Raw genomic sequence first — 12545 nt, 5'->3', positions numbered from 1 at the left:
ACAGCAGAGGACATGTTTGGCGTAAACCAAACACAGCATTCCAAGAAAAGAACCTCATACCAACTGTGAAGCATGGAGGTGGAAGTGTCATGGTTTGGGGCTGCTTTGCTGCAGCAGGACCTGGTCAGCTCACCATCATAGAATCCACGATGAATTCTACTGTGTATCAGAAGGTGCTTGAAGAACATGTGAGACCATCAGTTAGAAAATTAAAGCTGAAGCGGAACTGGACCATGCAACATGACAATGACCCAAAACATACTAGTAAATCAACCAAAGATTGGCTGAAAAAGAAGAAATGGAGAGTCCTGGAATGGCCAAGTCAAAGTCCAGATTTGAATCCCATTGAGATGCTGTGGGGTGACTTGAAAAGGGCTGTACGTGCAAGAAACCCCTCAAACATCTCACAGCTGAAAAAGTTCTGCATTGAGGAGTGGGATAAAATTTCCTCAGACCGATGTCGAAGACTGGTAGATGGCTACAAGAACCGTCTCACTGCAGTTATTTCAGCCAAAGGAGGTAACACTCGCTATTAGGGGCAAGGGTGTCCTATCTTTTTCCTCAGTTAGAATAGGCATTTTTGTAGAATGACATTTACAGAAGATCTTGAAAAGACTTTTCTTCAGTTTTCTTTGTTTAGTTGGATTACTTTAATCTCTCTGTATTGTTGAAACGGAGATGAAATAACCTTTTATTAAAAATGTTACAAAAAACCACATGCTTTCAAAGGGTGTCCTAATTTTTTCACATGACTGTATATATATATCAATAATAGTAACAGTATAAAGTAATAAACATTCAAGGTGGATATAATAAATTGGCTGATTATAGTAGGATAAATGGATAGATACGTCCAATGGATAAGCATATATCTGATTATGAATAAAGGGGTGATCTGGCAATGTAAGTGATAGTGATCTAAGAACAATAGATAGATGGGGATGGAATATATCATCTTTATAATTGGCGGTAAATTATTGAGAGATAGTGGTATATCTGTCTGGATATGTCCTACTGTATTCTAAAGAGGAGGGGTAGTAGATGTGGGGAGGGGCCCACATGGGAGGAGGGGTCGGAGTGCTGGTAAACAGCCTGAATACGACCCCAATTCTCGAGGGGGGCACCCCACCAAGTGAACATTCTTTGCTTTTATAGAAAGCCTAAGATTTCCATCTCCGCGTTGAGGCCTTTCGGGATCAGTGTGTTAAATTCAAATATTTTCCTTGATTCAGACCTGGACATGGCGGCTATATGATTGCCGCCTCTCCATGAACGTGTGATTTTTATGGCTACATAGGTGAGTGATGTTGGATCGCAATTATGGTGTTCTTTATAAAATCTGAAAACGGAATGCAGCTCGTAGCCCTTTTTGATATTTGAGATATGTTCAGATATTCTCGTTTTGAGTAATCTCTTTGTGCACCCTACACATTGTTTAAGACATGGGCATTGTAGGACGTAGATGACATTATTAGAATGGCAGGAAAGGTGTTCTTGGATCTCATGCTTGTATGTACTATTGGTTGAATGGACTGTCATTGTCTTTTTAGGGAAGTTTGGGATTTTGCAGTTGTTGCATTTCCCGCACCTGAAGAAACCCTGTAGTGACAGCCAACTTTGATTTGGTTTGGTCATATTTCTTTTGGTTGTTGGTGCTATGCGTAAGCCTAAATTGGGGGCTCTAGTATAGGTGATCTGTGGTTTGTCTGGTAGCAGTTGGCCTATAATTTTGTCACTAAGAATGTGATACCAATGTTTATGAATACTGGTCTCTAATTTTTTGTAATGTGCATTGTATGGTAGAATTAGTCGAGGGGCTTCTTCTTTAGTCGTAATTGTGGTAGTTTCTTTACTATTGTCGAAAAACTTTGTTCTGTCCATTGAACGTACTTTATTGAGAGATCTGTCTATTACTGTCATCGGATAGTCCTTTGCTAGAAATTGTTTCTTAAGGTTCTCCGCTTATATTTCAAATTGACTGTCCAATGTGCAGTTTCTTTTTAAGCGTCTGAACTGGCTGGTTGGGATGTTTAGTAGCCAGCTGGGAAAATGGCAGCTCGAGTATAGGATAAAGTTGTTTTTCATCACTGGCTTCTGATACATACTGCATTGTAGTTTATTGTCAGTTTTTTTGATTAGTAGGTCTAGAAATTCCACTTGTGTTTGGCTAATATTGGCTGTGAATGTTATGTTTTTATCATTTGTATTAATGTTCTCCAGAAATGTATCCAAACTTTCCCTCGTGTCATTCCAGATAAAAAAGATATCATCTATGTATCTCCACCATAGTACCAGGCTTGTCTCCAGTAGTGGGGTGATGGTTTTGTGTTCCCACTGAGCCATAAAAATGTTGGCATAACTGGGGGCGAACCTGGTACCCATGGCGGTCCCTCGTTGTTGCAGATAGAATGTTGAATCAAATGAAAAATAATTGTGGGTTAGAATAAAAGAAACTCCCTCTATTACAAAATCTATGTGGTCTGTGTGTAAAGTCTGGTGGTGGTTCAATTGTTCCCTTAGGGCGGCAGTGCCGTGGTTATGATTGATAATAGTGTAAAGGGAGTTGACATCCATCGTACATAGTAGCCAATGGTTTTCACATTCCGTCTGCTCGATTGTCCTTACAATATCTGTGGTGTCTTTAACATATGATGGTATTAGTTTGACTGTGGGCTGCAATAGTCTATCTATGTACTGGGAGAGATTGGATGTGAGGGATCCAATTCCTGAAATAATTGGTCTGCCTGGTGGATGGGTTTGATTTTTGTGAATCTTTGGTAAACACTAAAATACCGGAATTCTATTTTGGGGACTTGTGATGAATGTGAATTCCTGTTCGTTAAGGATACCCTTTTCTTTACCAGTTTGTGTCAGAGTAACTAGTTCTCTGTAGAAATCTTCAGTAGGATCTTTTTTAAGGATGGTATATGTATGTGAGTCGGTTAATTGTCTCCTACATTCCGACATATAGTCTTCTGTGTTTTGTAGGATGATTGCTCCACCTTTATCGGCTGGTCTTATGGTTAAGTTTAAGGTCGATTGTATCTGTTTGATTGCATGTATCTCTCTTCTGGTTATGTTGTAATGTGTTTTATTTAGATTCATTCTCCTAATGTCGGACTCTATACATTTGCGAAATGTATCTATGTTGTCTCCCATTTCTTGTTTTGGGTATTTGGTTGATTTGATTTTCAGATCCGTATGGTTGTATAGAGAAGAACCAGGGTTGTCTCTGGATATTGGGCTCTTGATGAAATATTTTCAGGCAGAGTTTCCTCACAAATTTCTCTATTCCTAAATAGGCGTTAAACTTATCCATTTTAGCTGTGGGTGAGAATTTCAGTCCCTTACTGAGTAATTTCTGTTGTGTCTCATTAAGGCTGGTATTGCTTAGATTAACAATAATATTCGTTGAATTGTCTAGGGCCTGTGGTGTCTGTTCTGTTTTCTTCTTATGTCTACCCCTTCTTGTCTTCTTTGTGCTCTGTAATCCACTGATCTGGGTGGGTTTTCTCTTTGTGGATCTATCATTGTTTGGTGATTCATGTGATAGTGTTGGTGATGTGGGGTGTGTGTTGGTACCTCTTCTCGGTGTTCCCTGGAATATTGGGGAGGGTTCTTTGGTGTCCTTTCTCGGTGTGATCTGGGTAGATTCTCTCTGTGTGTTTCGTTCCTGTCTCTTAGGTTGTATTTGTGTGTCGGGGTTGGTGCTCTCTTGTGTCTTTGTGGGGAACGTGGGTGGTGTCGTGTCCTTGTTCTGTGATGGGGCGGGGTTTGGTCTAAAAAATGAGGTGAAGTGAGGGATTCGAAATGATTGCTAGTTGGAATATTGTAGGGGTCTTGTATATTTTTCCTGATTTGTTTCTCTCCCTGTCTCTCAAAGGGATCTTCCATTTCATTAGTAGTAACATAGGGTGTATTTTGTCTATGGTGAGTCTGATTGCTTGGTCTATTATAGATATGACTCTGTTGTGTGTTATGTTTTAATTTTTTTGTTTTTTCTAGTTATAATTGTTTTTTCTAGGTTATCTAGACTTGTGCAGATTCTTTCTTGCCATATATTGAAGGAATCATCTTTTGGTATTTTGTCTATTATTTCTTTCAGTTTTGTAATTTGTGCTATAGTGTCCTCTAGAATCTGAGAACGTCTTTTAATTATCAGTTGTATTAATATACCTGATTGTGCTTGTAGGAACTCGTCCCATTCTTGTTTAAATTCCTTGCCTTGTCATCTGCTGGATCTTTTGTTAGCATTAATCCTTTTGGTATTAATCCTTTTAATAAGTATTGGTTTAATGATTTGATCTCCCATTCTTGTCTAAGTTGTTTGTGTAGGAGTTTCTCCAATTCTCTAAATATCTCAGAGCTGGATCTATTTATGGTGTTAATGGGGATAAGATCGTCCGTTAGGTCAAATGTGTAGGTTTCAATTGTCTTTGATTTTTTCTCCATACAGTCCCAAATGTCCATCTTAATGATAATAGGAGCTCTGCCAGATGGGTAAATTGAATTTTATGAAAAGCAACGGTGAGGCGGCTCTCTATTATCAAGAGGATGGAATATGGTGCTCAATCCTAACAGAGCGTACCCAATGCTTGTAGTGGGGGATAAATGAATAAAAATAAAGGGATGGCATCCAAGACAGTTGGGGTGTATGGAAAAGTGTATTTAATATGGAATAGACGAATAAGCTAAAAATATGCTAAAAATAGTGGCATACAATGAAAAAATTAAAAATCATAGATATAAAAGAATACAATATTAATATCAAGATAAAAAAGCCATAGTGATATATTGTAGAAAAGGTAAGTCAATTTGGTGACATCCTGTTGGAGACCAAGAAGTCAGTCTTATGAGCCTGTTGGAGGATAGTCCAATCTAATATTGTGTTGACCAAATGACCAATAATAAAAGTAACTGTTAATATCTAGATACAATAGGGTAACAATTCTATAAATTAGATAAAATCTTGCTGAAAAAAAGGAGAAGGATCCTGCTGGAAGAAGGGAAAGAAAGTCTTGTGAGCCTGTTGGGAAAAAGGAAGGCCAGTCTCATATCATGGTATCCGATGAGGAATTAAGGTGTCCTGATATGGACTAAAGGTTGATGACTTTCAGTAAGGGGTGAATAAATAGAACCCCAATAAATGTGCTAGGTGGCAGCATTCAAATCCGATTGTGTTCTTGGTGGTAATTCGCAGGTTCAATTATCATAGGCTGTGGGATAAAAGCTGCTTTAGAATACAGTAGGACATATCCAGACAGATATACCACTATCTCTCAATAATTTACCGCCAATTATAAAGATGATATATTCCATCCCCATCTATCTATTGTTCTTAGATCACTATCACTTACATTGCCAGATCACCCCTTTATTCATAATCAGATATATGCTTATCCATTGGACGTATCTATCCATTTATCCTACTATAATTAGCCAATTTATTATATCCACCTTGAATGTTTATTACTTTATACTGTTACTATTATTGATATATATATATATATATATATATATATATATATCTTTATTGCATCTCCATATTTTTATTATATCTTCAATTTTGTACAAACCGGATTCCCAAAAAGTTGGGACACTATACAAATCGTGAATAAAAACTGAATGCAATGATGTGGAGGTGCCAACTTCTAATATTTTATTCAGAATAGAACATAAATCACGGAACAAAAGTTTAAACTGAGAAAATGTACAATTTTAAGGGAAAAATATGTTGAATCAGAATTTCATGGTGTCAACAAATCCCCAAAAAGTTGGGACAAGGCCATTTTCACCACTGTGGCATCTCCCCTTCTTCTTACAACACTCAACAGACGTCTGGGGACCGAGGAGACCAGTTTCTTAAGGAATGCTCTCCCATTCTTGTCTAATACAGGCCTCTAACTGTTCAATCGTCTTGGGCCTTCTTTGTTGCACCTTCCTCTTTATGATGCGCCAAATGTTCTCTATAGGTGGAAGATCTGGACTGCAGACAGGCCATTTCAGTACCCGGATCCTTCTCCTACGCAGCCATGATGTTGTGATTGATGCAGAATGTGGTCTGGCATTATCTTGTTGAAAAATGCAGGGTCTTCCCTGAAAGAGATGACGTCTGGATGGGAGCATATGTTGTTCTAGAACCTGAATATATTTTTCTGCATTGATGGTGCCTTTCCAGACATGCAAGCTGCCCATGCCACACACACTCATGCAACCCCATACCATCAGAGATGCAGGCTTCTGAACTGAGCGTTGATAACAACTTGGGTTGTCCTTGTCTTCTTTGGTCCGGATGACATGGCGTCCCAGATTTCCAAAAAGAACTTTGAATCGTGACTCGTCTGACCACAGAACAGTCTTCCATTTTGCCACACTCCATTTTAAATGATCCCTGGCCCAGTGAAATCACCTGAGCTTGTGGATCTTGCTTAGAAATGGCTTCTTCTTTGCACTGTAGAGTTTCAGCTGGCAATGGCGGATGGCACGGTGGATTGTGTTCACTGACAATGGTTTCTGGAAGTATTCCTGAGCCCATTCTGTAATTTCCTTTACAGTAGCATTCCTGTTTGTGGTGCAGTATCGTTTAAGGGCCCGGAGATCACGGGCATCCAGTATGGTTTTACGGCCTTGACCCTTACGCACAGAGATTGTTCCAGATTCTCTGAATCTTCGGATGATGTTATGCACAGTTGATGATGATAGATGCAAAGTCTTTACAATTTTTCGCTGGGTAACACCTTTCTGATATTGCTCCACTATCTTTCTGCACAACATTGTGGGAATTGGTGATCCTCTACCCATCTTGGCTTCTGAGAGACACTGCCACTCTGAGAAGTTCTTTTTATACCCAATCATGTTGACAATTGACCTAATTAGTGTTAATTGGTCTTCCAGCTCTTCGTTATGCTCAAATTTACTTTTTCCAGCCTCTTATTGCTACTTGTCCCAACTTTTTGGGGATTTGTTGACACCGTGAAAATTTGAATCAACGTATTTTTCCTTTAAAATGATACATTTACTCAGATTAAACGTTTGATCTGTAATTTATGTTCTATTACTAATAAAATATGGACATTTGCACATCTCCACATCATTGCATTCAGTTTTTATTCACGATTTGTATAGTGTCCCAACTTTTTGGGAATCCGGTTTGTATTTTATGTAATATATGAAAGACATAGTATATTATCCATTCCACTTCTGCTTCTGAAAATCCGGCACACAATTTATCCAACTCCAAAAAAAGAAAAAAAACTGTGACCACTCCTACAATCACTAATTGGACTCAATTAGACTCATATATATGCTCTAAAAGAAATAGGCTACTCATTCCCACTGAAGAAGGAGCAGTACGCTCCGAAACGCATATGGGGCACTGAGTAAGCCTACTCTAACTAGCTAGCAACAACCATAAGGATCCTACAACTGCAGATTAGCTCAGGAGCTATCCATCCCGTTCACCCCCTGAGAATCTAGGAACGCACGTGACGTCACCGGAAGTGACGAGAACATCAGCAAGCAACGGCCGGAGCTTACAGCGAGCGGGAAACGGCACACGTGGATGCCGCCCCCAAGGCAGGAGTCACTGACCAGCTCACCAACAGCCGCCAGGAGGGTAATGTACCTGCTTATAAAGCAGCTTTTATCCCACAGCCTATGATAATTGAACCTGCGAATTACCACCAAGAACACAATCGGATTTGAATGCTGCCACCTAGCACATTTATTGGGGTTCTATTGATTCACCCCTTACTGAAAGTCATAAACCTTTAGTCCATATCAGGACACCTTAATTCCTCATCGGATACCATGATATGAGACTGGCCTTCTTTTTTCCAAACAGGCTCACAAGACTTTCTTTCCCTTCTTCCAGCAGGATCCTTCTCCTTTTTTACAGCAAGATTTTATCCAATTTATAGAATTGTTACCCTATTGTATCTAGATATCAACAGTTACTTTTATTATTGGTCAACACAATATTAGATTGGACTTTCCTCCAACAGGCTCATAAGACTGACTTCTTGGTCTCCAACAGGATGTCACCAAATTGACTTACCTTTTCTACAATATATCACTATGGCTTTTTTATCCTGATATTAGTATTGTATTCTTTTATATCTATGATTTTTTATTTTTTCATTATATGCCACTATTTTTAGCATATTTTTAGCTTATTCGTCTATTCCATATTAAATACACTTTTCCATACACCCCAACTGTCTTGAGTGCCATCCCTTTATTTTTATTCATTTTTCCCCCACTACAAGCGTTGGGTACGCTCTGTTAGGATTGAGCACCATATTCCATCCTCTTGATAATAGAGAGCCGCCTCACCGTTGCTTTACATTTCAGCACTTGGTGAACTAGCTGTTGGACAAGTTTGAAGGGTTTGCCGTTGCTTACATGGATGACATCGCTGTGTTCAGAAAACCAACTTAAAAAAAGTGGCCTAAACAGGTGGAAATGCTCCAAACCCAGACACTGTAGCATGTCTATAACCGGGGGAGCAATTTCTCTGCATGTGGTCCGCAGATAACGGCAATCCTCAATAAGCAAAAAATGCATACAATGGAGGATGCCGGGGCTGACCGCATGCACCACATGGACATCTTACAAAAAATGATACATTGTGCAGATGAAAAAATATATACATGCACAAATCGCTGCAAAAAATGCACCAAAATGATACGCAACTGACAATACTAGCTAATTCCTCAAGCCGATGTTAAAAGCTGAGAACTTTCCCAATATCTTCCAGTCAGGAACATATCGGAGCCCCTCATGCACCACGTCACGGTGTCTCAGCATGCATGAGGTCCTACTACTTAACTGCCCGTGGTGTGTGAACAGGGTCTGAACAGTGCTAGAAACCAACTCACAGCCAAGCTCTCACATGCCTCCATAGTGGTATCACCAATGCACTGTGAGGTAGAATAAAGCTGTGAACCACACCCACAACAGACCATGTGACACAGAAGCTACCAGGTGCAAAAGAATCTTACCAACAAATTGAAGTGGCACATTCCATACACATAAGGATAAAAAACTCTCTGAAAAAAGTGAAATGATACGCAACTGACAATACCTATTCCTCAAGTTGATGTTAAAAGCGGAGAACTTTGCCAATATCTTCCAGTCAGGAACATATCGGAGCCCCTTATGCACTTTATATAAGCTGGAGTCACGCAGTGCTGCATGTCACTCTGCTGTGCTTAGTGTAGGGAGAGGATGCTGCTGCTGTGAGCGAGAGAATAGGATATAATCTTTATCAGAACTCCAATTGAACTCAGCAATCTACATAGATTTAGTTGTGTGGGTGCAGTGCACAATCTTTTTACCCTGCCCTGAGCCCAGTGACAGAGAAAAATAACTTGTATCCGTCTGTTAGTTAGGTGGGTGGCGGCGGCCATTTTATGCAAGCTCAGTGCACCAGCTCTGCATCTGTGCTTTTGTGACATTCAAATCCAAGCTTGAAATACTGCAATAATAATCTGGTTTAAAAAAAACACACCCTTTTTTGGCAATATCTTACACTTGCCTTTGCAGCATTAGTCAGTGTGCAATTTAAGCTAGAAATACAGCTATAATTTTCTGGGTTTTAAAAAACACCCTTTTTGGGCAAAATACACAATTTTACAGCCCTTGCTGCATATGCACATGTGAAATTCAAGCGTTATATACAGCTCATATTCTGTATTCTGTTAGTAAAAAACACAAATTTCTGGGCAAAATACTTAATATTGCAGCCCTTTCTGCATATGTCATTGTGGGAGACACCCTTTCCATACTGCTGTTCTATTCTACTATTAGAAAAACACCCATTTTGGCCAAAAATCTTTGATTTTGGCCTAGTCTTCATCTGTACGTGTGAGATACACCCTTTAGATACTGTGGTTCTATTCTGCTATAAAAAAAAACACCCATTTATGGCAAGATCCTAAATTTGAGAAATTTGAGGAGAGCGTCAAATCAGGGACGTGGCCCCAGTCGTGGCCCCGGTTGTGTTGCTGCTGGTGGAGCTCCTGTTGCAGGGAGAGGATGTGGTCGATCTGTGCCAGCTACACGCACAAGTGAAACACCTTCCTCAGGTGCAAATAGGCGACAGAACCTGCAGCGGTATTTGGTCGGGCCTAATGCGGCTCTACGAATGGTGAGGCCAAAACAAGTACAGGTGATAGTAGATTGGGTTGCTGACAGTGCCTCCCAGTTCCTTCACATTGTCTCCCACCCAGTCCCCTGCTGAAAGATCAGAGTTGGCACCTGCAGCCAATGTCAATCAGTCTTTCACCTTACCCCCTTGCAAATCAGCCAAGCAGTCTGAGCCCCAAGTCATGCAGCAGTCTCTTCTGCTTTTTGATGACCCTGTTAGCAGGATTTCCCAGGTACATCCATCTAGCCCTGCCCCAGAAGTGTAAGAGATTGAGTGCACTGATGCCCAACCACTTATCTTTCAAGATGAGTACATGGGAGGACCATCGCAGCACGTCTCGGATGATGACGAAACACAGGTGCCAACTGCTGGGGCTTTCGAAAGTGTGCAAACCGACAAGAAGGGCAGGGGTGAAGACTGGGTGGAAGATGATGTGGAGGACGATGAGGTCCTCAACCCCACATGAAATCACGGTCATGCGAGTGACTTGTGTAGTTTGGAGGAAGAGGCGGTGCTCGCACAGAGCCACCAGCAGAGCAGAAGAGGGAGCAGGGTGCAAAAGTGGAGTGGTCGTCCTATAGACAGTATGCCTGCTACTTCCCACTGCAGCAAGGGACTGAGCGCAGCAAAGCCAGCTCCAAGGAGTTCCCTGGCGTGGCAGTTCTTCAGACAATGCGCTGACGACAAGACATGAGTGGTTTGCACGCTGTGCAATCAGAGTCTGGAGCGAGGCATAAACATTCTCAACCTGAGCACAACCTGCATGACCAGGCATCTAAGTGCAAAGCACAAGCTGCAGTGGAGTAGACACCTCAAAAACCAGCAAGCGTCTCTGGCTCCTCCTGCGTCCTCTTCTGCTGCAGTCTCGGCCTCTTCATCCACCTCTGGAGTGACAGTGTCACCTGCCACCCCGCAAACAGAGGATCTGCCAGCAACAACACCATCTGCGTCACAAAGCATCTCCACAATGTCCCACGGTAGCGTTCAGCTCTCCATCATCACAAACACTGGAGCGTAAGAAAAAGTACCCCCTACCCACCCGCGATCCCTGGCCCTGAATGCCAGCATTTCAAAATTACTGGCCTTTGAAATGCTGTAATTCCATCTGAAGGAGACAGAGTTTTAAAAGCCTTATGGCGGTGGCTGTCCCACAGTACATCTTGCCCAGCCGCCACTATTTTTCCAGGCATGCCATCGCTTCCCTGCACAACCAAGTAAAGGACAAAATCAGGTGTGCACTGTGCAGCGCCACCTGTGGCAAGGTGCACTTTACTACGGATATATCGACCAGTAAGCACGGTCAGGGACGTTATATCTGCATATGAGGCAGGTAGCAGTTTGCCACATGTCCTTCCACCACCGAGGATTGCAGGGCGCTTCAGTTTGCCTCCTGTTGCTTTTGCCTCCTACCCCGCTTCCTCATCCTCTACCCCTCTACCGGCTCCTCATCTGGTCAGCGTAACACCTTCACTGCCAACTTCAGCTCAGCCAGGGGTAAACGACAGCAGGCAGTTAAAAAATTTATCTGTTAAACAACAGACCGATGAGTGGTTGGTGCCAGTGAGCATCAAGCCCAGCCTGGTGGTGTGCGATAATGGGCGAAATCTCGTAGCAGCTCTGGGACTAGCCGGTTTGACACACATCTCTTGTCTGGCGCATGTACTGAATTTGGTGGTGCAGAGATTCCTTAAAAATTACCCCGATATGTCAGAGCTGCTGCACAAAGTGCAGACGTCTGTGCGCACTTTCAGCGTTCTCACCCTTCTGCTGCTCACCTTTGGCCGTCCCGCTCACCGCCTCATATACGACATGCCCACAAGGTGGAACTCCACCTTGCACATGCGTGCAGCAGGTGATAGTGGAGTTTCTGCTGCAGCACGCACGGGTGAGTCGCTCTGCGGAACAGAACCACTTCACCACCAATGACTGGGCCTTCATGCGAGACCTGTGATCCTTGTTGCGCTGTTTCGAGTACTACATTGACATGGCCAATGCCGATAACGCCATTCTCAGTGTTACTTTCCCACTTCTATTCCTCCTTGAAAAACGCTGCTGGTGATGATGGAAGAGGATGTGGCGGAGGAGGAAGAGGGATCATTTCATAGGGTTTCCGGCCAGTCATTCACAAGTGGCTCCGAAGGTGGGTTCCTGCACCCACAAACACCAGGTACACAATTGTCCAGCCAGGGCACAGTTCTGGAGGATGACGAGGTGGAGGATGAGGAGGAGGATATGGAGGAGGAGGAACTATGTTCACAGCAGGGTGGCACCCAAACCACTGAGGCGTGGCTGAGGCGATACAGAGGACAGATTTTCGTTGCCTCTGGGCAGCCTGGCACACATGAGCTATTACATACTGCAGTGTCTCCGCAATGACCGCCGAGTTGAGCACATT

This window comes from Bufo gargarizans, chromosome 3 (genome assembly GCF_014858855.1).
Source record: "Bufo gargarizans isolate SCDJY-AF-19 chromosome 3, ASM1485885v1, whole genome shotgun sequence".
In the NCBI taxonomy this organism is placed as follows: Eukaryota; Metazoa; Chordata; class Amphibia; order Anura; family Bufonidae; genus Bufo; species Bufo gargarizans.
The sequence above is the reverse complement of the archived record's forward strand: the minus strand, read 5'-3'. Positions refer to the sequence as shown.